Consider the following 26402-nt stretch of genomic DNA (forward strand, 5'->3'; position numbering starts at 1 on the left):
ATTCTGACCCTGATGAGACTCAGGTGCCCCTTCCCGCACACTATACCACCATACACGGTGACAGAGGAAGGTGCACATGACCTAGAAGAGGAGGTGATGGATGACCCAGTTGTTGACCCAGATTGGCATCCATTGGGGGAAGAGGGTGCTGCTTCCAATAGCTCAGATGAGGAGCATCCACAGCAGACATCGACATCGCAACAGCTGTTATCTGGCAGGCCTGGAGCACTCCAAAGACAGGTTCCAAACATCAAAAGAGTTGCTGGACAGCTTGTCCAGAGGGTCAAAAGATCACAGCGTGCTAGGCCGCAAAATGTCTGCCAAAGTAGGAAGAGTGCAGTGTGGCACTTTTTTGAACAAAATCCTCATGATCAGGCCAAGGTAAGAAGTGCGCAAAGACCTTTAGCCGAGGGAAAAATCTGAAAAATTTGAATACCAGTTGCATGCTTAGACATTTAACCAGCATGCACACAACACCAAACCTCAAAGTGCCACATGTGCAACTGATCACAACGAAGGTAGTCAGCAACGCTACATTGTTTCCCCCACTGTAAGCACAGCAGCAAATGTTGAGGTGTCGTTGCAAGGCCACAGCAGTCAGGGAATCCCACTGTTATATCAACGAAAGACTGATTCTAGGCCATCAGAAAGAACACCAACTCCATCACCATCATCAACCCTCTCAGTCCGCCCTGTCCACCGCTACTTCCACCATATGCAGCTCTCAAGTCCAGCTCACCCTCCCAGACACTATGAGTAGGTCAAGAAAGTACTCAGTCTCTCATCCGCGTACACTGGGTTTGAACGCCCACATTGCCAAACTAATCTCGTTTGAGATGATGCCCTTTCGGTTGGTGGAAAGCACAGCTTTCTGCGAACTCATGGCCTATGCAGTACCACGCTATGACCTACCCAGTCGCCACTTCTCTCGCAAAGCCATCCCAGCCCTCCACCATCATGTGAAAGACCGCATTGTCCATGCACTCAAGCAGTCAGTGAGCGGAAAGGTGCACCTCACAACTGATGCATGGTCCAGTCGGCATGGCCAGGGCCGTTACGTGTCCATCACTGCGCACTGGGTTAATGTGGTGGATGCAGGGTCCACAGGGGACAGCGGTGGTGGGACAGTGCTGCCTAGCCCACGGTATAGGAAACAGTTGGCTGTAGGCGTTCGACCCTCCTCCTCCTCCAGAAGCGAAAGCTCGTCCACAGAGCGCCGTCGTACGAGCACTCCATCTGCAGCTGCCACTGTTGCACACGATGTGTCCCCCTATCGAGCAGCTAGTGGAAAGCGTCAGCAGGCTGTATTGCAGATGATGTGTTTGGGCAACAGACACACCGCCGAAGTGCTGGCCGAGTACTTGAAGCGACAAACTGAGTCATGGCTGGGCAGTGTACATCTTGAGGCAGGCAAGGTAGTTAGTGATAACGGCCGTAATTTTGTGGCAGCCATAGCCCTTTCAAAACTCAGCCACATACCTTGCTTGGCTCACACCTTGAACCTGGTGGTGCAGTGCTTCCTCAAAAATTATCCGGAGTTAACAGCCCTGCTCCAGAAGGTGCGAAGACTGTGCGCGCACATCCGCCGGTCGCCTGTACACTCCGTTCGTATGCAGAAGCTGCAGCGATTGCTCCACCTTCCCAACCACCGCCTCATTATCGACATTGCAACAAGGTGGAACTCCACCCTGCACATAGTGGAGCGGCTGTGCGAGCAGAGGCAGGCCATAATGCATTTGTGGGAGGATACACGGCCAGGCACTTTGAGAGCAGACATGGAGTTGACAGGTGTGCAGTGGTCAAAGCTGAAAGACCTCTGTAAAGTCCTTCAGTGTTTTGAGGAATGCACACGGCTGGTAAGCGCAGACGACGCCATCCTAAGCATGAGCATCCCACTTATGCGTCTGCTCATGCAAACTTTGACACACCTTAAGGAGCAGGCGTCTGCAGCCAATGTTGATGAGGAGGAAGAGGAGGAGGGAATCCTTGATGACATTCAGCCATTGTCTGCTCAGGGACCTCTCCTGGACGAGGTGGAGGAAGAAGAGGAGGAGGAGGATGATGATGATGGGGATGATTACTTAGGGGAGGAGGATGCATCTCGTGGGGCAAGTGAAAATGTTGGCGTGGCAAGGTCTGGTACAGGGTTTGTGCGTGACTGGAGGGATGTGGATTTGCCAGAAAGTGCTCCTCCACCCAGCACTCGCAGTGCATCATTGACACCGGGAACATTGGCCCACATGTCAGATTATGCCTTGCAGATCCTAAAAAGGGACCCCCGCATTGCCAAAATGATGAACGATGACGACTACTGGTTGGCCAGCATCCTGGATCCACGCTATAAAGGCAAATTACAAAACGTCATGCCACAGGAGAACCTTGACCTAATTTTGGCTAATAAACAAGCAACTCTGGTAAATCGGTTGCTTGAGGCATTCCCAGCACACAGCAGCGGTGATGGTTCTCACACGAGCCGTACGGGCCGGGGGCAGCTTGGCAGAGGTGTTCATGGTGCACACAGCAGAAGTGGCGTTGGAGACAGGGGTTTCATGACAATGTTGTGGACTGATTTTTCAAGTACCGCTCACACAACTGGTAATACAGCATCGATGGAAAGTGACAGGAGACAGCAGTTGTCAACTATGGTTACAAACTACTTTTCCTCCCATATCGATGTTCTCCCACACAGGTCATTCCCCTTTGACTATTGGGCCGCTAAACTGGACACCTGGCCTAAATTGGCCCAATATGCCTTACAGGAGCTCGCTTGCCCAGCTGCAAGTGTGCTATCGGAAAGAGTCTTCAGCGCAGCTGGATCAATCCTGACAGAAAAAAGGACCCGTCTGTCAACCCAAAATGTGGATGATCTAACCTTCATTAAAATGAACCATGCATGGGTTTCCAAGGATTTTGTCCCACCTTCCCCTGATGACACATAGGGTGACAGAAAAATGGCTTGCTTTGGTCCACCTCTTCCTGGGACTTCACCTATTTCGCCTTTTGCATCAGCTGAATGTCCAACATCAACATATGCCACTTTCTAAAACTCCCTAACTGTGCTGCCTCCCCCCCCATGGCCGGGGTCACCACCTAGCGCACGACACCGTGCGAGTGCCGTTGCCCTGGACAGGTGGGTAGGCCGACTCTTGGGCGCGGGCACTGGCACAGGGTCCCTCATAGTGCAATCAAGTGTCTGACGGTGGTGGTGCACACCCGCCGTCAGACACACCGCTGTACTATGAGGGGCCCAGTGCCAGTACCGACGCCCACGAGTGGGCCCCCCTTGCTTGGGCAGGGCCCCAGCATTTGCAATCTTTACCTCTCCCTGCTCCTCCGCTGTGTAATCTGGGCCGTCAAATCCATACTGTGCCTGACACCGTCTGAGCCTGCCTCCTGATGTATAGACATATATTTTGAATGTGTACGCTATCCATACATGTTATCTGGGGATACGGTACCCTTTCTAACCTTTGTGCAATCACGTGCAATCCATACTGGGCCTAACACCGTCTGAGCCTGCCTCCTGAGACATATTTTGAATGTGTACGCTATCCATACATGTTATCCGGGGATACGGTACCCTTTCTAACCTTTGTGCAATCACGTGCAATCCATACTGGGCCTAACACCATCTGAGCCTGCCTCCTGATGTATAGACATATTTTGAATGTGTACGCTATCCATACATGTTATCCGTGTAATCCATACTGGGCGTGAGAACGGCTGGCGAGCTGTTAAGCAAGCTACAGCACCTGTGGTTTGCACACGCAAGTTTTTCATTTTTTCAGGAATGACGGTTAGGCCTAATTCCGGAACTGCGGTTGACCTGCACTTACTGGGAAATCATTGTTCGCGGGTAATAATTGTAATCAGTGATCCCCATCACTAACGTTGTTCAGCAGGTTATCTGCACCTGTATGCGACAAACGCTGGCCTTTTCAGTGTAGCGCACATGCAGCCACGGACATGTAAGGGCATGACACACCAGTTATTGGCCAATCTCATGTGCCAGAGCCTCACGTGTCCCTCTAGTAAGCCGGACTCAGACCGCGGGGCATGACGGAGTCTCGTTCGTTAACGGAATTAAGCTTGCAATGTGTGCATCTGTTCTGTAGCTGGCATGGTTGAGGTTTCCCAGGTGGAGTCGAATTTAACCGTAGGCTCCACTCCTGGTGGTGCCCTTCTGGACATTCCTTTAAGGTTCAGCTTTGCAACCATACTGCCCACGTAAAACAATCACTTTGCCTTCATGAACGCTGTTTGGAGGGTCATGACTCATGGGAATAACGCCGCCCATCAGTTAACCTGCTAGAGAGATCCTTCGTTGCTCCCAAGCATGACATCACACTCCCTAGGAAGAAGGTAATGCCACTGTGGCGACCGTACTCCTGGGGGCGACACAAGTGCACTGATGCCCAGCCACTGCTCGATGAATCTGCTGGTACATTGACCCAGACCACTACATTCCCCTCACACGCTACCCGGCCTGAATCTGACCCTGATGAAACTCAGGTTACCCTTCCCATATACAGTTCCATCTTACACGGTGACAAAGAGGAAGCTGCAGATGAAAGTGCAGGTTCGGCCCACCCGCCATCAGACACACCACCGTACTATCAGGGGCCCTGTGCCAGTGCCGTCGCCAACGAGTGGGCCCCCCCTGCTTGCCCAGGATCACAGCACTTGCAAAGTTGAAATACTGTGCAGTGAGATGGAAGATGGGGACGACGAGGAGTCCAGACTAGTACAGGGATTCCCTAGCGAGGAGACTTATTTGATTGTTTTCAATGTTGGGACAGCAATTTTTGGGGAGCACTATACTCTGGAGAATGATAGATGGGGCCCACCATACACTGGAACATTCCAAAGGTGGACATCAGACACTGGAGCAGCATTTACAGGGCCCATTATACACTAGAGCATTAGAAATGGGGCCCATTATGTTTGGAGCATTATTTGGGCCCATAAGACAGTGGAGCTTCATCCATGGGGACCAACATATACTGTAGCATTATGTGGAGCTCATCATATACTGTTTCAAACATTATATGGGACCAATGATTCTGTATGGAGAAATAGATGGGCCTCGTCATGAGATGTAAAAAGTGAAGTATTTTTCATTGTACTATACCGCTATTTATCTGCCGTATCGGAGCATGATGAGTTGTGGTATGTGTTAAAGGGGCGCTCTTTTGCCCAGGGCACATGAAACCTGGAGCCAGCCCTACCCCCCCACAACTTTAGCCAAATAACCCCCATTTTTCAGTGCGTAACTTGTATTATGAAGTTAATTAAGGTTGACAAGCTTAAGTAAGAAGAATTGATGCTTTTGGCATTCAAATGGGCACTGTAGGTGTGTTTCCTGTCCTCCTCTCACTGCCGACTTTTATTCCCCATTGACTTACATTGGGTTTCGTGTTTCGGGACGACCCCGACTTTTCCCTATAATCGGACGATCTTGCTCGACCCGACTTTTGGAAAAGTCGGGTTTCACGAAACTAAACGCGACCCTAAAAAACCAAAAGTCGCTCAACTCTACTCCTCATTCATCCTTTCCATCCCATCTACACAGAATTTAGCTGGTGGGTGAACATTAACTGCAATGATGTCTCCCATGCACAGCACACAGACATGAAGAATTTCTGCTCTCGTCTCTTTGTAGCACATGTGTAGAAGCAGAAGTACTGTGCTGTGCGGTAATAAATCCAGCACTGAAGTGAAAAATGTTAGCAGAAAGCAAACACTTGATCTGTTTGTGTCTAGATGTTCTTCCTCCTTTCCCTCTTCAGAGTTTAGCTGGTGGGTGAATATTAGCTGCAATGATGTCTCCCATTCACAGCACACACATCAGGGACTTATGCTCTTGTCAGACAGCGGTATTTAATGCGATCACGTCGGAAGCGCGTCACTAATCCCGCCCATCGGTGACCCCATCACATGATTGCGGGTCACCGATAAATCAGAACGACAACCAGAGGTCTCTTGCAGACCTATGGTTGTCATTGCTGGATTGCAATGAGCACCGCCCGGTGGTTGGCACTCATAGCAAGTGAGCCCAACAAACAGGCTCTCCAAGCATGTGCTGTGACTGACACAATCGTGACACCGCAGCTGCGGCGGCGTTCAGCTGGCGCGATCCAGAAAGTCGGGTTCCGGCTGTAGCTTATTTGGCAAGCGCTACAGCTTGCCGTATAAGCTGGGTACCGAAGATATTCGCCCAACTCTAGTCTGGATCTCTTAATTGCTGCTAATGTATGTGTCATTTTAGACATTCTTGCTTTTTCAGAAAGGGTTTTCAGCAATGTTTCTTATCAGAGGCAGGATTAAAATGACTGATAACACAGGCTCCACCAATCACAATAGGGATGTCCCAGCTTCCCATTCCTTCACAATGACCATTGCACACTCTTATTATATGCTTCAGTACAAAATATAAGGTCAGAATTTGTTCATTGCTAGTATTGTACGTGTTATTTTAGACTTATTTCATGTTCTTTTAGGAAGAGTTTTCCAGCAAGTTTTCTTATCAGAGGCAGGATTTTAATTACTTATAACAGGATACACCAATAACAATACACAATGTCACAGCTGACCCTCCCTTCATAATAACCTTTGCACATTCTTATTAGATGCTTCACTAGTACTACAAGAATAGGGTCATATTTTTTTCATTGCTGCTAATGTACTTATTTTAGACTAATTTCCCATTCATTCTGGAAGAGTTTTCAGCAAGTTTCCTCATCAGAGGTAGGATTTAAATGACTTAAAACACAGGACCCACCAATCACAATACTCAACGTCACATCTGACTCTTGCACACTCTTATTAGATGCTTCAGTACAAAAGATAGGGTCAGAATTTTTCTCATTGCTGCTAATGTACGTGTTACTTTAGACTCCTATTTCCTGTTCTTTTAGGAAGAGTTTTCAGCAAGGTTCCACATCATGAAAAGCAGGATTAAAATGACTTATAACAGGATCCACCAATCACTGCCTGAAAAAGCCCTAGTGGCTTCTGTGAAAATTGCAAGATTTCCATTTTTTATTGGGGGAAAAAAACCATGCCAAATTTTTTTTAAAATATATTTCATACAAAAATCTCATTTAAACAATAAGTCATTTTCTGAAGACACATTCGCTTTAAGAGGCTTCGTGAAGACTCACAAATTATATAAACTGTACATTGTCAGACGTAACCTGGCACGCTGGCCTCCTACATATACGTTGATCTCAGAAATGACGAAATTACTTAAGCTTCCGCTACCCCATCCACGCATGGTTAGCAGTCATTGTTATTTATCAGGGCAGAAAATTGAACACAAGGGCTTACACTGAGACCTTTTTTTTTAGCTCCTCTTCATAGAATGCGATGCTCTTTGGGGTTTTTTTGGCTAATTTTCAAAGGGTTCACACACAATTTCAAAAATCACAATTCCCATTCTCATGCGTTATTTCAAGAAGATGTGTCACCCTTGTGAAGTTTAATTACTCGCCTTCAAAGACATGAAATGCTAATGAACTTTTGGCTTTATCCCCCTTCAGTCTTTTCTTCGAAAGCTTTTTTTCCCCTTTTTGCTAGAAAGGACAGGAGATTTACGCCATTTTTAATTTACTGTAAACTGCAGCAAGGGCAAATTCTATTATGAGCAATGCTCCCCTATCCCATAAACCTTTCAGATTTGCCTATGTAAGACTCTTTAGAAAGTTTTGTCCAGCTTTTGTGGCCATTTTTTATTTTTTTTTACTTAAAAGCATATATTTGGATCTAAAAATCATTTTTACCATTGCGTTCTATGAAAAATTTTGCACTGCTTGACTTTCACAGTCTCTCCTACTCAAAAGCTCAAACAGATGCAAAAACTGCAAACTCTCCTGTAGACCATCCGAAATGAGCTCACTGATGGATCCTTAGTTAACTCATTTAGTCAGTGCAAAACAGACAGCAGAAGGAAAACATTTTTAATGCAAGCCAATTGCGAAAATGACTTGCATTTTTGTAAAAAACAAAATATGGACAAGGTCGTAAAAAGGAATCTGTAAGTGGGATCAACACTATATGGGCACGCAGGCCATATGAAGCTGAATTAAATGATACCTTGATAGCTGCAATCGGATGTTTTATTCCAGAGTAGTGTTGAGCGATACTTTCCGATATCGGGAAATATCGGATTGGATCGGACAGATACCCCAAAAATATCGGATATCGCCGATTCTGATACCGGAAACCAATGTAAGTCAATGGGACAGAAATATCGGAATGAAAATAAACCCTTTCTTTCCTTGCAGGTTAATTCTACATGAAGGAAAACAACTAAGAATAATGTAGAATGTATTGGGGGAGGTGGAAGAGACATTAAAGCCATAGAGGTTTAGCCCAATCAAATGGAAAAGCAGGAATTAATTATTTTTTTAAGACGTTCGGAGTTACAAAGATATTGACTATGTTAAGCTTTTTTATATTTTGTCAGATATGTATGTTTCACTACTTCCATGCTCTTCACCTTTTTTACTTCTCCCACACTTTCTCCATCATCCTCTTCAGGGTCATCTTCTTGGTCTTCTTCGGGGTGGTCTTCAGGGTCGTCTCCAGGGTCGTCGTTTTCGGGGTCATCTTCGGGGTGGTCTTCAGGGTCGTCATCTTTAGGGTCGACGTCAAGGAGATCGAGAGTGATTACCAAAAACCATTTCAAAAAGCTTGAACTTGGAAATGTAGCAGAAGGTACAAGAAAGCTGAGGAACTGCTGAGAACCAGCTGACGGTACTGGAACCTGGATGGGTAGTGGGTCGCCCTCCCAGGGCTGTGGGGTACTCTGTACCGGGCCTGTATCAGTGGGATGTGTCACAGCAGCGGTAACCCGGACCTTGGTCCTGGGCGCCCAAGTAATAGGAAGATGTGAATGGTGGAATGTAGTTAGATGAATAGTTCGTGACACCACCTGTGGTGCTCGGCAAGGGAGGTGTTAAGCCAACGCTGCATGCAGATCTGCTGGGACTGATGGTATGGTGCAGCAAAGATGTAAAAGCTCCCCACAGGTGAAGCTATAGTCCCAGGGGAGTGTAGATGTGGTTGACACAGGGATCTAGCGGTGCCAGAAAGGTAGGAAGCAGACAAGACACAGCGGGGTGCAATTTCTGTACCTTTACTTGGTAACTGCAGTCCAGGGTCCTGATTACAGATGGTATTGGGGCAGGCTAGCCTGGAAGCAATTCAGGGATTCTCTCTCAGCAGATGGGTTGTGCAGTCTTCTTACTAGCACTTATTCGAATGAAGTACTTCAGTACTGAGTTACACTGGAGTTCCTCCGGACAGATGTTCTCAAGAAACTCACTTGCACGGCAGACAGCTGTAGCCTTTCTCGGGGACTCCTCTCTCCTGAGTCCTGGCTCACTATCCAAGCTGCTGTTGTGCCCTCAAGTCTTAGATGGGAGCAGGGCATATACAGCCTCCTACTCCTCTGGTGTCTGTTGCAGGACCGTTAGTATCCGTACAACCGTGGAGACCAGGCTCCAGTTTATGCGCTCTCTCCAGAGATGAGCTCGTCCTCTACGCTCTCTCAGCGCTCCTTCCACACATCTGCACACTTCACCCTCCGCAGACTAACTAACCAACCACCCCTTCCACTTGGCCCTCAGAGAGCACTCCTCCCCTTAATCCTGGTTCAGAGCTCCCCCTGCTGGCCTGGAGTGGAACTGTGTTGCATGCATAGATTGACTGCGAGAGAGACCCATCATTGCCTCCAAGCCTGGCATTACCCTCCCCTGGAGGAAGGCAAAGCCACTGTGGCGGCCATGCTCCTGGGGGCAGCACAGTAGCCGAATGTACAAGAGCCAATGGAACTACCGAGGACCAGCTGATGGTACTGGAACCCGGTTACTAAGCAGGAGGTACCTGTGCCAGAAAGCACTACTAAGGACCAGCAGACGTTGGTGGAACTCGGATACCGAGAAGGAGGCACCTTAGCCAAAGGCTCTGCCTGGAACCAGCTGACGTTACTGAAACCCAGGGGGACATAATCAAGATTGACTTCCAAAGAACCAGCTAATGGTACTGGAACTCAGATAGGCAGCAGAAGGTACACATGAAAAAAAAGTTGCAAGGCTGCGAGCTGGCCGGAGTTACCGAAACCCACAGTCCTACAGGGGGACCTTGTCCTATTGGCACTATGGAACCAGCCTTTATTGCCAGATCCCACAGCCCACATAGGAAGCACCTAAACTGCAGGCACCATAGAGTCGGCTAACCCGACCGCAACACGACAGTACAACGTATTGGAGGAAAAGTGACGTTGACACTACCCGGAAACAGCTAGCGTGCTGGAACCAGGCGGGGCAAGAGGGAGTACCCCGTGCCAAAGACTCTTCTGAGCAGCAACTGGTGGCGTTGGAGCCCAGGGTAAATAATAGAAACAGAGTGGAGGCAGAGGCCTAATTGGAGCAAGTTTAATATCTGATGTTGTGTGAATGTGGAGGGAGCAGGAGACATTGCCGGACACACAGCAGGGGAGCAGCTGACATTACTGAACCCCACTAACACAGGAGCTAGTGTTTTTGTCTGAGCAGCAACTGGCAGTGTTGGAGCCCAGGGATTACAGTTCAGGTGGTAGAAACATGAACACAACAGGAGACCTGGATACTGTTGCCAACCAAATATTTAATCTGGAAGAGGACTGGCAAATTCCTGCGAGATCCAGGCCTTGTTCATTTTCAGAAAAGTAAGCCGGTCAACGTTATCGGAGGATAGTCGCATGCGACTGTGTTAGTACACCACCTGCGGCACTAAAGATGCGTTCCGATAATACACTGGCAGCAGGGCAAGCCAGCACCTCCAATGCATACTGGCTAAGCTCTGGCCATGTATCCAGCTTAGAGACCCAAAACTTGAAGGGGGAAGAGCCGTGTGGGAGAACACAGAGGGCAAGACATGTAGCTTGTCACCATCTGACGGAAACGTTGCCTCCTGCTGACTGGAGCCGTCTGTGATGGTGTAGACATTGGTGGCGGGGACACAAAACTTTGCCACATTTGGACCATTCTGGTCTTGCCTTGTGCTGAGGCGCTGCTTCTGCTCCCTCTTTGTGCAGAGTTTCCTCCACTGCCTCTACCCACTGAGCTGCTTTGTAAAGCACTAGCAGCACTGCTCTCGGGTGGAATGGAGAACATGATGGACTGCACCAGTGTGTCTTGGTACTCCCGCATTTTACGCTCCCGGTTCAACGGTGTTATGAGGCTTTGTAAGTTGTCCCGGTAGCGAGGATCTAGGAGGGTGTACACCCAATAATCAGCGATGTTGAGAATGTGGGCGATGCGGCGGTCGTTTCTCAGGCACTGCAGCATGAAATCAACCATGTGCTGCAGACTGCCAACTGGCAAAGAAAAGCTGTCCCCTGCTTGAGGCGTCATCTCTGCCTACTCTGCATCACCCCACCCTCGCTCTACATACTGACTACTAGAGCATTGTGTACCTCCCTCCTCTGGAGAGATGTCTTCCTCCTCACAAAGTGTCCCCTGCCAGGCCTTTGTGAGGAACCACGTTGCGCAGACTGTCCAGAAGCAGATGGCATTTGTGACTCCTCATCCACAACCTCCTCCCTTAGTGCTTGCGGTGCTTTTTCAAGCAGGCAGATAAGGGGGATAGTCATGCTGACTAGTGCATCATCTGCACTCGCCATCCGCTTGGAATCATCGAAGACACCCAAAACATGGCAGATGTCCTTCATAGAGGCCCACTCAGTGGTGGTGAAGTGTGAACGGCATGCAGTGCGACTTGTTTGCGCCTGATGCAGCTGGTACTCCATTACTGCTGCCTGCTGCTCACACAAACTCTCCAACATATGTAACGTTGAATTCCACCTGGTGGGTAGGTTACATATGATGCAATGTTCCGGAAGGCGGAATCGGCGCTGCAGAGCTGCAATGCGCAATCTTGCCATGCTGGAACGCCGCAAGTGAGCACACTCTATGCGGACCTTGTGCAGCAGTGCATCAAGATCCGGATAGTCCCTCAAAAAACTCTGCACGACCAAGTTGAGCACATGTGCCAGACATGGGATGTGAGTGAGGTTGCCTAGGCCCAGAGCTGCCACCAGATTTCGGCCATTGTCACACACTACCATGCCTGGCTGGAGATTCGCTGGCACAAACCACACGTCGCTCTCCTGCTTGACGGCATTCCAGAGATCCTGCGCTGTGGGGCTTCGATTCCCCAAAGAAATTAATTTCAATACGGCCTGTTGACGTTTGGCCACGGCTGTGCTCATATCGGTCGTAACAGGTAAGCGTTCACGGGTCCATGTGGAGGTAGACTGACGGCTCATGCAGCGCTGATTCAGAGGAACTGGAGTATGAGGAGGAGTCAATGTGTACAGACTGGATTCCTGCAATCCTTGGAGTTGGCAGAACACGTACAGCGCCACAATATTTACCCAATGGGCAGTGAGGGAAAGATATAGTCCCTGTCCATGGTTACTGGTCCACGCATCGGTGGTCAGGTGGACCTTGTACTGACGGCATTTAGTAGCGCATGTTTAATTTTTCCCTCCACATGCTTTTGCAGGGCAGGGACGGCTTGCCTGCTGAAATAAAAGCGGCTGGGCACGTTCTATTGTGGGACTGCCAATGCCATGAAGTTACGGAAGGTGTCAGTCTCCACCAGCCTGAATGAGAGCATTTCAAGGGACAGTAGTTTTGCAATGCCAGTATTCAGAGCCTGTGCTCAGGGGTGGTTTGCTGAGTATGGGCACCTTTTCTCCCATGCCTGTGCTACCGATGGCTCTAGACTGGCCTGGGAGTGTGAGGATGACAGGGAATGTGGTGCTGTGGGTGGAATGACACTGTCTCTGTACAACAGTGCCAGAGGTTCTTCCATGGCGATCCTGTGAGGAAGCCGAACCAGCAGTGTGTGAGCTGGAGGAAGAGGCTACAACACGAGCTGAAGAGGAGGTAGGTAGCACTGCAGGTTGGCCTAGGTCTTCAGTGTGTCTTTGTAACTCCACCACGTGCTTGGTCCGCACATGTTTCCACATATTTGTGGTATTGAGGTTGCTGACACTTTTCCCTCTTTTCACTTTCTGATTACACAGCTTGCATTTGACAAAGCAAATGTCATCTGCAACTGTGTCAAAAAAGGACCAGGCACTGCAAGTCTTGGGAGTGCCCGTTTTGGGTTTTGGAAGAGGCATGCTCCTAATGGGTGCCGATGTGGAGGCTACAGGCAACCGAGTCTGCCCCCTCCCTCTCCCTCCTTTTTTTGCCTTTCGGGGAATCTCTTCCTCAGAGCTGCTCCCAACACCTTCCTGTACCTCAGGCCATGATGGGTCAAGGACCTCATCATCTACACTACCCTCTTCAAACACCTGCTTCTCCTGGGTAGTCTCGCCAGCACCGTACGCACCAGAAAGTGGCACCTGAGTCTCATCAGATGTGTACTGAGGTGTGCTGACCATAGGCACTGGCCCACCCGCCTCTTCAGATTCAGAGAGACAAAGCTGTTGAGCATCACTGCATGCTACCTCTTCTTCAAATTCTCGAATGCTGCTTGGCTGGCCCCCTCTTTCCAAGCCAACAGATTCAGAGAACAGAAGTAGAGATGGCTCCTGTCCAAGGCTCTCTGACTGCCTGGGCAATTTGGCAGGTGGTGAAGAGACAGATGGGTGCTCTTCAGTGCTCTGGACCTGAGAGGATCTGGAACTAATTGAAGTCGATGCGTTAGCTGCCATACATCCGACAACGGCTTCAATTTGTTTGTCCCGCAGCAGTGGGGTATGGCGAGCTCCTACAAAGCTGCGCATAAAGGACTGTTCCCTGGGAAAACTGGGGGATGCTGAGTCACTGGTGCCCGCAGCAGGCACAGAATCCCCACGTCCTCTCCCTGCAGAACTCCACGCCCACGTGCCTTACTCCCTGTCTTCTTCATCTTGGTAGACTGACAAAGATAGGCAGAAAAGTACTAAGGGGGGGGCTTAGTGTGCTTATTCCTGAACAGCTGCTAACAGGTATAAGAAACACTAATTTTATAAAGTGTGGACTAAACTTTAATATGAGCTAATGTGGAATACACAACTGTAAAGTGGAGTGTTTGGTGAACTTTATTAACTTTTTTTTCACAAAAAGACACTGGAAGTGCCCAAAGATGTAAAACCGATAGTATCACAAACTTTTTGTACAGTAGCTATTACAATGCAGGAAGGTAACCTACAATGCAATAGATGAGGCTCCAAAAACTAGGCTAATACTAATCTGGCTGGGGCTGCAGGGCACAAGCCAGCAGAAAAGCTCTTCTATCTACTCCTATATAGTGTTTGCAAATATTCTAGCTGGATACGGATGGAACCACACTAATAGGAGAAATAAGGAAAAATGAGCTACACTAATGCAAAAAAGGACAATGTATGAGGCAATGACGCACGCTGAGCGGACTACAACCGGAGGTGGCTGCAGAACACAGTACAGCATGAGCTGCACTCACACAGAGACCTCGCAGACAGCCGTGAACAGCGCTGCAAGGCAAAAGAAAGCTACAGCGGTTGATAAAGTAGCCTGGGTAAAGCACAATATAGCAAATCGCTAGGTCACACTGTCCCTCAGAACAGCAGCGTCCTATCCCTAACTCAATTCACAGCAGAGTGAACCCAAAATGGCGGCGGCGGCTTTTATAGTGCATCATGACATAATTTCAGCCATCAGTCACAGCCATGCCAATAGTTACATGCCTAACATGCTCTAACAGGATGTGCCCACACTTCTTAGGATCCTCATTGGCTGAATAAAATCAAACTGGCTCATTGCATTATGGGAACTTCCGATTCCGGTATTCGATATGCAAAAAGTATCGGAACTCAGTATCGGAATTCCGATACAGCGAATATCGTCCGATACCCGATATTGCAGTATCGGAATGCTCAACACTATTCCAGACAGAGAAATCCATGTTTTTGCTGCTGAGATCTATGGGCGGGGCATAGATCTAAAAAGGAGTAAGATTACTAGCACCTCTTAATCAGGAGGGTCAGACTCAAATAGTCCTATTAAGACTAATAAAATTGAAAAATAAATATATTTGGGCAATATCTTAATATTCCTGGAATTGTCAAAATTGTGTAGAACATCCAAATTCTGTCATTTTTTATTTTTGCATTGTAGCACAACAGTAGACACGCCTTGTGAAAACAGCATCAGATACACGTTCATGAGCCATTGAAAGCACCTGAAGAATGTGCAGCTATATTTCACAGGTGTCATGTGCAGAATAAGGCACGGAGCGCAGAACGTACGTCTGGCAGATGAATGCGATCAATAATATATTGTCACTCTGTATAAATATTTGAGAGAAGAGCAGAGGAAATTTTCGCTGAAGGGCACGAGCGGATCATATATCAAGATCTCCAGCTGTAAATCAAACCACCAAGCACGCAGATAGATCTGCGACTTCAAGCCTCGGTCATTTGGAGGATAATATTTGGAAGTATTTTAAGATGGTCCAATATCAAGATTTTATTTTTATAATTATCCTGTTGCTTTTTTCCTGTAAATACTCGTCAAGCCACCATGTACATGTAGGGATATGGATATAATGCCCACTTGAAGAATAAGTGTTGTGTAATGTGAATTGTGACTTGTGTTAATAATAATGTTAATGTTGTGTGCTGCCTTACAGTAGAGTTAAAGGGGTTGTCCACTACTAGAACAACCACTTCATCTAAACATTTGTCCTGCATATGTACCCCCATATAGTCCTGCAACCCCACAGTCCTCCATATGTACCCCCACATAGTCCTGCAACCCCACAGTCCTCCATATGTACCCCAACATAGTCCTACACATGTACCCCCATATAGTCCTGCAACCCCACAGCCCTCCATATGTACCCTCACCTAGCCCTGCATATGTATCCGCACATAGTCCTACATATGTACCCCCATATAGTCCTGCAACCCAACAGCCCTCCACATGTATCTCATAGCCCTGCAACCCCCATATTTACCCCTGCATATGTACCCCATATAGTCCTGCATATGGCCCATATAGCCCTGCATATAGCCCTGGATATGTACCCCCACATAGACCTATATATGGCCCATATAACCTTGCATATGTACCCCCCACATAGCCTTGAAACCCCAATATGTACTGTTATGATTGAGTCACCGTAGGAGGCAGACACAAAAATAGAAGCTACGTCCAGAAAACCAGAGAAGTTGGCATCTATCAGATTGCAGACCCCTGAACCTATCAACACAACTAGCAGTAGCCGTTGGGGGTTCCTACGACACCCTAGACCCCTCGATCACAGCCGGAGAGCTAAATAGCCTAAAGACAGAAAAGGAAATCTAAACTGCCCCAGAGCAGACCCCAAAGTATAAGGCAGCCCCCAACATATAATGACGGTGAAGCAAGATGAAAAAACACTCACACAGATAGAAAGATAGGCTGAGCAAACGATGGGGCCCAAGCTAGCTAAACAGAACAGGAAAGGAAGGTTGCTGTCTGCAATCTGCCAAAACCCTATCAAAGACAAAAGCCAACAAGCTGATATGAAAAAGACCCTGAAGCAGCTAGGCTTCAAAAACTAAATCAGCACTCAGGTATTTTCAGAAGACAGAGCTAAAGGAATTCAGCACACCCCAGCAGGGAATGGCAGAAATCCAGAAAAACAAAGCAAAACAAAGTCTAAGCACAAATGCAAAAAGCCGAGAAGAAAACTTAGCTTTAGAGGAGCAGGAATTCAGACTGGTCTCCAAGGATCCCACAGAGAAATCACCCGCAGGGCAGAAGGGCGTCAGCAGCCTTATAACCAGTCAGTAACTCCACTCAGCCAGTCATCATCATCAGACTCAGGTGTTTGATAATCAGGCTCACTACCTTTCTTTACCAGAAGAGGGAGTTCCTCGGGCCTCAGTAGTGAAGGGGAAAATGAACTCACAACAGTACCTCCCCCTTGAGGAGGGGTCACCGAACCCTCAACCACGCCACCAGGGCGATCAGGGTGAGCCTGATGAAAGGCACGCACCAATCTTTTGGCATGAATATCAGAGGCAGAGACCCAGGAATTATCCTCCTGACCATAACCCTTCCACTTAACCAAATACTGGAGTCTCCGTCTAGCCAGACGGGAATCCAGTACTTTCTCTACCTCATATTCCAGGTTACCTTCAACCAATACAGGGTCTGGAGGTGCCACCCCCGGAACAACAGGTTCCACAAACCTCTTCAACAAAGATTTATGGAACACATTATGGATTTTAAATGTGACAGGAAGAGCCAAACGAAAAGAGACCGGATTAATAATCTCCAAAATCTTGTAAGGTCCAATAAATCTAGGCTTAAACTTAGGAGAAGCCACCTTCATAGCAATATTTTTTGATGATAACCACACCATATCACCAACCTTAAACTGGGGACCAATGGTCCTATGTCAGTTGGAAAACAGCTGGGCCTTTTCCTGGGAGAGAGATAACTTATCCACCACTTGGTCCCAGATCTCGTGCATTCTCTCCACCACAGTGTCAACACCTGGGCAGGCAGAGGGCTCCACCTGCCCTGAAGAAAATCGAGGATGAAACCCAAAGTTACAAAAAAAAGGTGACATCAAAGTGGCAGAACTAGCTCTATTATTTAAAGCAAATTCGGTCAAGGGCAAAAATGAAACCCAATCATCCTGATCAGCAGAAATAAAACATCTCAAATATGACTCCAAGGTCTGGTTTGTTCTCTCTGTCTGCCCATTGGTCTGAGGGTGAAAAGCAGAGGAGAAGGACAACTGAATTCCCAGCTTGGAACAGAAAGTTCTCCAAAATCTAGACACAAACTGGACTCCTCTGTCAGATACAATGTTCTCAGGAATCCCGTGCAAGCGAACCACCTGTTGTAAAAACAGGAGCACCAACTCAGAGGAAGACGGCAACTTAGGGAGTGGTACAAGATGAACCATCTTAGAGAACCTATCACAAATCACCCAAATAACAGTCATCCTCTGAGAGACAGGCATATCAAAGATGAAATCCATTGAAATATGGGTCCATGGCCTCTTGGGGACAGGCAAAGGCATCAACAACCCACTAGAGCGAGAACACGATTTAGACCGGGAGCACGTCCCACAGGACTGCACAAAATTCCTGACATCACGAGACAAGGAGGGCCACCAAAAAGACCGACTCACCAGATCTCTAGTACCAAAAATACCTGGATGACCAGCCAAAGCAGAGCAATGAACTTCAGACATCACTCTCTTCTTCCACTGGTCAGGAACATACAACTTTCCACTTGGACAACGCTCAGGTTTGTCCTCCTGGAACTCTTCCAGAGCATGTCTCAAATCAGGCGAGATGGCAGAAAGAACTACCCCTTCGCCTAAGATGGTAGCAGGCTTGGTCACCACAGGAGAATCAGCAAAGAAGCTCCTAGAGAGGGCGTCTGCCTTGACATTCTTAGTTCCAGGAAGAAAAGAAACCACAAAATCAAAACGTGTAAAAAACAAGGCCCACCTAGCCTGTCTAGGGTTCAAGCGCTTAGCCGACTCTAGGTAAATCAAATTCTTGTGGTCAGTGAGGACCATGACTTGCTGCTTAGCTCCCTCCAACCAATGTCTCCACTCCTCAAATGCCCATTTCATGGCCAACAGTTCCCGATTCCCCACATCATAGTTACGTTCAGATGGAGAGAACCTTCGGGAAAAGAAAGCACAGGGATTCATTTTAGATGTTACAGGATCCTTTTGGGACAAAACATCTCCTGCACCAATCTCAGAAGCATAAACCTCTACCTGGAACAGAAGTGAGACATCAGGTTGCCGCAAAACCGGGGCGGAGGTGAATCTTCGCTTCAGCTCCTGAAAGGAAGAAACAGCCCCCGGAGACCAATTTAACACATCAGCACCCTTCTTTGTCAAATCAGTCAATGGCTTGGCAATACTAGAAAATTTTGCTATAAATTTCCAATAAAAATTAGCAAAAGCCAAAAACTTCTGGAGGGCCTTCAAAGAAGTGGGCTGAACCCAATCGTAAATGGCCTGTACCTTGGCCGGGTCCATTTCAATAGTTGACGGGGACAAAATAAATCCCAAAAAAGAAATCCTCTGTACTCCAAAAAGGCATTTAGATCCTTTGACGTACAGGGAATTCTCCCTCAAGATCCGGAACACAGTCCGAATATGTTCCACATGAGAATCCCAATCCTTGGAGAAGATCAAAATATCATCCAGATAGATAATCAAAAATTTATCGACAAAATCTCGGAAAATATCGTTCATGAAGCACTGAAAGACAGAAGGGGCATTTAGTGAGCCCAAAAGGCATCACCAGGTACTCAAAATGTCCCTCCGGAGTATTAAACGCCGTCTTCCATTCATCCCCATGCTTAATGCGAATAAGATTATACGCCCCCCTGAGGTCAAGCTTGGTAAACCAGCAAGCACCTTTAACTCTGGAGAATAGATCAGAAATCAGGGGTAACGGATACTGATATTTAACAGTAATTTTGTTGAGGGCACGATAATCAATACAAGGTCTTAATGATCCATCCTTTTTGGCTACAAAAAAAAACCCGGCACCTAAGGGTGACGAGGATGGTCTAATATGACCCTTCTCCAACGCCTCCTTAATATAGGATCGCATAGCCTCGTGCTCGGGTACAGATAAATTGAAGAGCCGACCCTTGGGAAATTTACACCCCGGGCTCAGTTCAATTGCACAGTCATAACTCCTATGAGGAGGCAGAGACGCAGACTCATTCTCACTAAATACATCATAAAAGTCTGCCAAATAATCAGGAACATCATGCGACTGAGGAGAGGTGGAAAACACCGGAGCCTCACTAAAGGCACACCGACAACCCCAACTCACCACAGACAGATTTCCAATCCAAAACTGGATTATGAATTTGTAACCAGGGAAACCCCAGAACAATAGTATCATGCAGATTATGCAACACCAAAAATCTGCAATTTTCTTGATGGTCTGGGGCGACCTGCATTACCACCTGGGTCCAAAACTGAGGTTTATTTTTAGCCAAAGGAGTAGCATCAATCCCCCTCAAAGGGATAGGCGTCTGCAGAGGTGTCATCGGAAATCCACAATGTTTAGCAAAATCCAAGTCCATTAGGTTTAGGGCTGCTCCCGAATCCACGAAAGCCTTGGTGGAAAATGTGGACAGGGAGCAGATCAGAGTAATAGCCAGAAGAAGCTTAGGTTGAACACCACCAAGAGAAAACGTGTGTGCAAAGCGTTTCTCTCGTTTAGGACAGACAGAAATAATATGCGAGGCATCTCCACAGAAAAAACACAGCTTATTACGCCTTCTGAACTCCTGACGCTGCTCTCTGGAAAAAACTATCACATTGCATAGGTTCAGACATTTGTTTAACAGGTGGCAACACCTCTCGTGCAGCTTTGCGTTCACGCAAACGCCGATCAACCTGAATGGCTAATGACATAGAATCGTCAAGACCAGAGGGAACAGGAAATCCCACCATAGTATCTTTTACGGCTTCTGACAACCCCTTCCGAAAGAGAGCAGCCAAGGCATTATCATTCCAGGTAGTAAGTACTGCCCACTTTCGGAATTTTTGACAGTACAATTCTGCAGAATCACGACCCTGGTTCAATGCCAGCAGGGTCTTTTCAGCCTGATCAATGGCATTAGGTTCGTCATACAACAACCCCAAGGCCTGAAAAAATGCGTTCACATTAGTCAGAATAGGATCATCTGGTTTCAAAGAAAACGCCCAATCAAGGCAAAAAATAATTTACAATTATTTTTGAAATTCAAAAATTTAGACCGATCCCCAAATAATACATCAGGTGTAGGAATCTTTGGTTCAGCAGCATGTGAATGAGCAAGGTAGGCGGAAATTCCCCACACTTCCGCAGCGAGCTGCTCCACACGATCAGACAATTGCTTTATCTCCATTGAGAGAAAAAAAAAATTCCCCCTACGGCCTCAGATATAGAGGAAAAAATATACACACCTCTTTTTTTTTTGTTATTTTACAATTCTTTCCTGCTATTGAGTACCCTAGGATCTGCGGTATGGCGGGTGATTCTGTTATGATTGAGTCACCATAGGAGGCAGACAAAAATAGAAGCTACGTCCAGAAAACCAGAGAAGTTGGCAACTATCAGATTGCAGACCCCTGAACCTATCAACACAACTAGCAGTAGCCGTGGGGGGTTCCTACGATGCCCTAGACCCCTCGATCACAGCCGGAGCGCTAAATAGCCTAAAGACAGAAAAGGAAATCTAAACTGCCCCAGAGCAGACCCCAAAGTAAAAGGCAGCCCCCAACATATAATGACAGTGAAGCAAGATGAAAAAACACTCACACAGATAGAAAGATAGGCTGAGCAAACGATGGGGCCCAAGCTAGCTAAACAGAACAGGAAAGGAAGGTTGCTGTCTGCAATCTGCCAAAACCCTATCAAAGACATAAGCCAACAAGCTGATATGGAAAAAGACCCTGAAGCAGCTAGGCTTCAAAAACTAAATCAGCGCTCAGGTATTTTCAGAAGACAGAGCTAAAGGAATTCAGCACACCCCAGCAGGGAATGGCAGAAATCCAGAAAAACAAAGCAAAACAAAGTCTAAGCACAAATGCAAAAAGCCGAGAAGAAAACTTAGCTTTAGAGGAGCAGGAATTCAGACTGGTCTCCAAGGATCCCACAGAGAAATCACCCGCAGGGCAGAAGGGTGTCGGCAGCCTTATATCCAGTCAGTAACTCCACTCAGCCAGTCATCATCATCAGACTCAGGTGTTTGATAATCAGGCTAACTACCTTTCTTTACCAGAAGAGGGAGTTCCTCGGGCCTCAGTAGTGAAGGGGAAAATGAACTCACAACAATGTACCCCCACATAGTCCTGCAACCTCATAGCTCTTCATATGTACCCTGCACCCCAACATATATCTCTTAACCCCATATGTACATGGGTCGCCCTCCCAGGGCTGTGGGGTACTCGGTACCGGGCCGGTGTCAACGGGATGTGTCACAGCAGCAGTGACCCTGTCCGTGGCCCTGGGCGCCCAAGTAATGGGGGAATGGAAATGGTGGATTATAGTTAAAGGAATAGTTTGTGACGCCACCTGTGGTGTTCGGCAAGTGAGATGTTAAGCCAACGCTGCATGCAGATCCACTGGAACTGATAGTATGGTACAGCAAAGATGTAAAAGCTCCCCACAGGTGAAGCTGTAGTCCCAGGGCAGTAGAGGTGGTTGACAGGGATGTAGCAGTACCGGAAGGGTAGGAAGCAGACAGACACAGCGGGGTGCAGTTTCTGTACCTTTACTTGATAAATGCAGTCCAGGTTCCTGATTACAGATGGTGCCGGAGCAGGCTAGCCTGGAAGCAACTCAGGGATTCTCTCTCAGCAGAAGGGCTGTGGAGTCTCCTTCCTAGCACTTATTTGAATGAAGTACTCCTAGTACCGAGTTACACTGAAGTTCCTCCTAATTCTCTTCTACTAGCACTCCTCGTATGGCAGCCAGCTGTAGCCGCATTCCTCTCTTGGCTCACTCCGTGCTGTTGTGCCTCCGAGTCTTAGATGGGAGTAGGGCATTTACAGCCTCCTACTCCTCTGGTGTCTGTTGCAGGACAGTTTGGTATCCGTACAACTGTGGAGACCAGGCTCCAGTTCATGCGCTCTCACTGTGAGGGAGCTCTTTCCTCAGCTCAACCTCCAGCTTTTCTCCACACGTCTGCACACGTGGACCTCCTCACACTAACTGACCACTCCTTCCTCTTGGCCCTCAGAGAGCACTCCTCCCCTCAACTCCGGTTTAGAGTCCCCCATGCTGGCCTGGAGTGGAACTGTGCAACCATCTCATAGGTCCCAACTTCAGCCGGACTGACATACAACTCATCACAGGGTTGAAATGGGAGGTGCAGGGCTATTTTGGAATATATATATATATATATATATATATATATATATATATATATATATATATATATATATATATATATATATATATATATATATATATATATATATATAGCTATGAGGATGCAGGGCTATATGGGGGTACATATGCACCGCTACATATGGTTGTAGGACTATGTGGGAGTACATATGAGGGTTGCAGGTCTTTGTGGGAGTACATATTCAGGGCTATATTGGGGTACACATGCAGGATTAGGTGGGGGTACATATGGGGGTTGCAGGGCTATGTGGGGTACATAAGCAGGGATATGTGGGGGTACATATGGGGCTTGCAGGGCTATGGGGGGGTCCTGGGCAATGTGGGGGTACGTATGCAGGGCTATATATATATGGAGGCTGCAGGGCTATGTGAGGGTACATATGGGGTTTGCAGGACTATATATGGGTACATATGTAGGACTATGTGGGGGTACATATGAAGGGCTACATTTGGGTTTTGCAGGGCTATGGGGGTACATATGCAGGACTATGTTGTGGTACATATGTGGGTTGCAGGGCTATATGGGGGTACACTTGCAGGGCTTTGGGGTTGCAGGACTATGGGTGTACATATGCAGGGCTATGTAGGGGTACATATGGGGTTTGCATGGCTATATATGGGTGTTGAAGAGCTATGTGGGGGTACATATGCAGGGTTATATGGGGGTACATATGTAGGCCTATGTGGGGGTACATGTGGGGTTCATATGGTGGTTGCAGGGCTATGTGGGGGTACATATGCAGGCCTATATATGGAGGGTACATATGCAGGTCTATGTGGGGTACATATGTGGAGGTACATATGGGGGTTGCAGGGCTATTTGGGGTAGATATGTAGGGCTATATGTGGCAGATCTGCAGGGCTATGCAAGGGTATATATGCAGGGGCTATATGGGGGTACATATGGAGGGCTGTGTGGGTGCAGGACTATATGTAGATGTGGTATATGTTTATGTGGTAGATTAAAATCTGATGAAAATTGTCCAAATTTTCTGGATGAAACCCTGGTGATTTCTCATACGCTTGTCCCTTAGACTGGCAGCCAAACCCGGCTACACCGGCGAGTTTGGCCGACATTAGTCTGGTGTGTGGACTTTAATATCTAAAGATTTGGGCACTTTCAGTCTAACTTATCAGTAGGAGGCATCACGACAGAGTGCCTAGGGCAGCAAGAACTCCAAATACGGACCTGGTTACGGGTCTTATATAGACCTGATGCCAGCCAGTCACAGTAATGCCACAACCAAGATGGCTCTGAAGCATCTTCACTGGCCGTCTACAAAGTGGCAAACATGCAGGGCGAGGACTCAAGCTTCCGTTCGGGCATTCAAAAATTACTTGCCGGGTAATGAGCATCTCGATCACCCTGATGCTTGAGCGGGTAGCGATCTGTGAGGACACCACTATTTAGCAGTCTACATGATGTGATCTTACCTTTCTGTCCATAAATCCTCTGTCTCCTGTTTTCTCTTGAGCTCCGTTGTCACCTAAAAAAAAAAATAGATAATACATTACCTACATGGCTTTAGAAAAATATGTAGAAAAGAATAATGATTCAATTTCTGTATAATTTAGTTTATAAACAGATAGCCAACAGACGGCAGTGATATTTGCCAGAGAGGTGGCAAATATAATGCAACAATTTTTTGGGGAAGGTGTAAAGAGGAAACGAGATGAGGAGAGCGGCTTCATAAGGTAGGGGAGCTGGATAGGTAATAACCCAGAATTGTCTATTACACTGGACCTCTGGCATCTTGTGTGCACAGGAACATTAGGTTTTCTTGGCCTAATTCATACAAAGGGTTGGCGGATTGCAGTAAATTAAAATAAATTATTAAGCGCAATCGCAACCCGGGGTCCACCGTACAGAGATGTGAAACTGCTGCTAGTGTGAACAATGGTGGTGCACACGGTGAGCGAATGCTCAGACACACAGAGTTACCACCACTCAGCGTGAACAAAATGCAGAAGTTCCAAGCTGTTACTCCACAGAGAGGAACGGTACAAACAAGAGCCAAGTGCCAAGTCCTGTTATCCGTCACAGGACAAAGCATGTGGACTGAACCCGCACTGCAACAGAACCGTATCAGTAGCACATGGCAACGAAACAGGTGCTGAGTATGAAGCCCTAACTATGGGTTGGACATGCTCTGCGAACTCCAGATGCTATGCCAAGCACCTAATTGCCCCCACTGTCACTAGTTGCCTACCTACCAATTCAGGCCCAAGCTAGATGGCCGAATAGCACGTGCAGGCAGATGGTAGAGACTCCACACACATCAATGACACTAGCACACCCACGGGCGGCGCTGGGAGCCTTTTATGCACCAGGCTCCTCCCCAAACACTCACGCTGACATTGCCCGCGGGCCAATCTGGAGCTGCCACATCACTAGAGCGGCTGACGTCCGAGCACCAATAGGATGACGCCTCATCACGGACATGCTCAGTAAGATGATTTCTGGACTTAGACTCCAGAGTATGAGGTTGCACCTGATTATTACTTCTTACTGCAGACTTGGCTGAATAGCCAGCAGTAACCAACGGCATAGCACAGGCCTGAGCAAGATGCTGGGACTGACATCTATGCTGAGCAGCAGCTGCTGAAACAGAATGAGAGACTGTAGAGGCAGATAAGGCTTGGGATCTATCCTGGGCCTAACAGTGGCATAAGTGTCCAAATTACCTGGTGGTTTTGCGCTACGTATGCAGTTCGGTCATTTGGCACAACGCACACGATCTGATTTCTGTGTTTGGGGTGGAGTCTGATGCTGCAATTATTTCATAATCTGTTATTTATTCCTGCGGTTGCTGGATTTACACACATTGAGCAGAGCTCCATTCAATGTGTAGTGGCCGCTGCCGGGTACTACAGTTCAGTCATATGGCTACCAGAAACAGACTACGGACAAGTGTGACATTGGGTCTAGGAGAGAGGCCACGTTTCCTATCCCAATGCACCCCCCCGTTGTAGACGTCTACATGATGTGCTGTTACCACTTTGTCCTGTTAATCCTGTGTCTCCTATAATTCCTGAGACCCTTTGTCACCTAAATAATGAAAAATACATAAATGCCTGCAGATTTATAATTCTTCCCGTATCCATTATATAGGAGCAACATACAAGTAGTTAATAGATGACCTACAAGGCCTAAGGCTCTATTCACACCTGTGTTTTTGTGGTGGAATATGGACTTTTTACTTAATGGATGCAAACAGACCCATAGATATTGAAGACTTATTCAATTCCAAACTATACATGGATGTGAATTGGGGGTCACCTTTATGGATGATGGGGAAAAGGTGTTATATCTCCAATGTATCTCTATGGATATGTATATTGTGTTACTGGGTTCTGTGCCTGCAACAGAGGTTAAGATGATTGAATTCTGTCCTGGCTCTCTTCCTAGCTGGGGCTCAGTGGTTATAACAACAGCCTATGAACATGGAGACATGAGTTTAAGTCCTAGTGGAGTCCTGATCACAGGAGAAATAAA

General features: G+C 47.3%; 1 long non-coding RNA gene across 1 annotated transcript in view; it reads right to left on the reverse strand.

Annotated features, from left to right (window-relative positions):
* Positions 1 to 25237, reverse strand: part of LOC141096270 (uncharacterized) — a 116042-nt gene extending 90805 nt beyond the window's left edge. The window contains exons 1-2 of the long non-coding RNA XR_012233626.1: positions 25121 to 25237; positions 24341 to 24393 (exon numbers count right to left, since the gene is read on the reverse strand). This is a non-coding gene — a long non-coding RNA (uncharacterized lncRNA). The remainder of the gene's footprint in view (positions 1 to 24340; positions 24394 to 25120) is intronic.
* Between the last annotated feature and the right edge of the window lie 1165 nt (positions 25238 to 26402).

This window comes from Dendrobates tinctorius, unplaced genomic scaffold (assembly GCF_039654945.1).
Source record: "Dendrobates tinctorius isolate UK_male_01 unplaced genomic scaffold, ASM3965494v1 ptg000009l, whole genome shotgun sequence".
In the NCBI taxonomy this organism is placed as follows: Eukaryota; Metazoa; Chordata; class Amphibia; order Anura; family Dendrobatidae; genus Dendrobates; species Dendrobates tinctorius.